Source organism: Hipposideros armiger, unplaced genomic scaffold (assembly GCF_001890085.2).
Source record: "Hipposideros armiger isolate ML-2016 unplaced genomic scaffold, ASM189008v1 scaffold_1, whole genome shotgun sequence".
Classification (NCBI taxonomy): domain Eukaryota; kingdom Metazoa; phylum Chordata; class Mammalia; order Chiroptera; family Hipposideridae; genus Hipposideros; species Hipposideros armiger.
Window position 1 is genome coordinate 2,060,394 of NW_017731351.1, and position 2,609 is coordinate 2,063,002.

The window sequence follows — 2,609 nt, forward strand, 5'->3', positions numbered from 1 at the left end:
CGTAATCTTCCGCTAAGGCTACCGTCCTCACAAATACCTGATGTGAAGGATTTGTGTTGCAGAAAATGATGAAGCTAAATTTCATGCGGGGTGGGTCAAATGTGCCGCAGCATATTTAAAGGCAAGGAGCCATGAAAGGATGTGAATAAGTAGCTGAAGAGGTCTAGGAGTTGTTATTAGGAGATAAAGCCCGATAGATGTGCAAGGCTGGCAGTGGAAAGGACTCAGTGCTGTGCAAAGGGCTTTGTCTTTATGTTGAACACATTAGGAGACTATGGGGTGTATTTATGCCTGAAAAGATATGAACAGATTTCTGTATATCTTCATTTGGATATCTCACAGGCATTTCAAACTCAATATAATCAAACTTTAAGTCATCATTGAACCATTCCTTCAAACCTGTCGTTTCTATCTTTCTTAACTCCTCCTACTCTTTTATCCTCCCAAACCTACTTCCCAATATCCTACAAGGATAACTACTTTTCTTACTCTCTACTTCCCTAACTCTATTTCAAGCCATCACCATCTCCCAACAGGGTTATTACAACTGGTCTCTGTCTTCAAACTGGATCATTCTCAATCCATCCCCACAGGGAGATAATATGCGGTATAGATCATAAAGTTTCTTGTATGTCTCCTTCTTTTCTTGGAAGAAACCCCCAGTTTCCTATACTTACTTCTCCAGCTTTACTTCAACCCATTGTCTTCCCACTCCCCACTTCAGTCATTGAACTTCTTTCAGTCCATCAAATGTGCCCAGCACTTCAGAGCCTTTGGCAGGGGCTGTGTCTTCTGTATGAAACACACTTTCGAACTTTGTGACCTTTCTATAATAATACATGACCTTCTAGGAAGCCTTTTCAGTTGTTCCCAAGTGTTAAGTTACACTGCCCTCTTCTGTGGCTCTCTAGTACCCTGTGTGTCTCCTATCATAAGACTTAGCATGCTGTTTTGTAATTTCCCATTAATGTGATATTTTCCCAATAATTTAATTTCTCCACTAACACACAACAAAATCAAGTCTTTTCCCAATGGTAGCTCCAGGGCATACCTTAGCTGGCACAGATCTTAGTACTCAATCAATGTTTGCTGATTGATTAATTTATAACAACAGGTTTAGAGAGATTAGAGAGATAGGTTACTGTGGTAGTCTGTATGATAGATATTGGAAACCTGAAATAGTGCAGGAGACTGGTACTGTGTTGGGGATGAGTGAAGTAGAGCAAAAGGTAGTTAGAAAGAAAATCTGGCAGGACTAGATAACTTACTGGATGGAGGAGGTAAGGGAGAAGAGTTAAGGATGATTTCCAGTTTAAAACCTTAGATGGTTAGTGACGCCAATAAATAAAACAACACAAAAAGAACCGCAAGGTTGTGTGTAGGGAATGTACAATAGGCTGCAGAGGAATAATGAGGTTGATTCTGAAAACATTTTGAGGGAAATATAGAAAAGCCAATTACTGATTGAGAGCCTCCTACTGGAAGTAAAGCTCTGAAAATGAAGGAATAAAGGTAGGAAGTAGAGATAGAAAGTTGCAAGTCATTGGGCCATTGATGATAGTCGAAGTCATAGGAATGGATAAAATTGAGAAGCAAGAGTATATAGCGTGAAAAGGAAAGACAATGAGGATAGTACCTGAAGAGTGTCAATTTTTGAGGACTAGGCTAAAAAATAGAAGCCATAATATTTCTCCCAAAAATGGTAGATTGAAAACATTCATCTACTTTCAGTCTATTCATAGACCTGCATTAAAATTATAATACAGATATTTTTACTTAAAAGTATACCTCATAAAGACAGACAGAAAAAGAATGTGACAAGAAAAGAAGAAAAAAACATATAATTTGGAAGGTGAAAACATTTACACATATGGTAAATAATTTAACAAGCTGGGGGAAAAAAAGAAAAGAAAAAAACACCATAATCTTACTCCATATTGAAGGTGCCCAAGAAGCAAGCCAATTTATATATCATCATGCCAAAAAGCTTAGTAAGAACTGGCAGCACTATATACTTCAGAAGTTTGGGGTAAAGCTCTACCCAATGTTCAGTGCTTCCATTTCATTTTTTAGTATTAACTCAAGTATGAACAGACAACCAAGTATTACAAAACGACAAAAGAGAGTTGCTACTATGAAATACAAAAATCAAAACAGACAGTTAAATAAAAGTTGAAGGAGACTGATTTTGCAGGGAGAATAAAATTCCAAAGAAAATTACAATACCCTTAGGGATAAAAGAAATAAAATATTGCCACCATGAACAAGAACAAGACACCCTTTAAAAACAATCAAAGACAGAAAGAACATTCTGAGAACAAAAAGAGAGGTAAAGTCCTGGAAAATTCGAACTTTACAGTAGAAACTAAAAATTCAGAAAGGTAAGTTTGAAGAGAAATTTAGGAAATATTCTAAACAGTTGGTCAAAAAGAGAAAGAGCTAAACAAATATAAGAAAATTACTGGTATGGTCAAAAAGTTATAATAAAATAGGAGTTTCATAGAGAACAGAAATAAGGCAGAAAACTATTTGCATTATTTTCCTATGGCTGCTGTAACAAAGTCCCACAAACTTAAAACAACACAAATATATTGCCATATGGTTCTGGA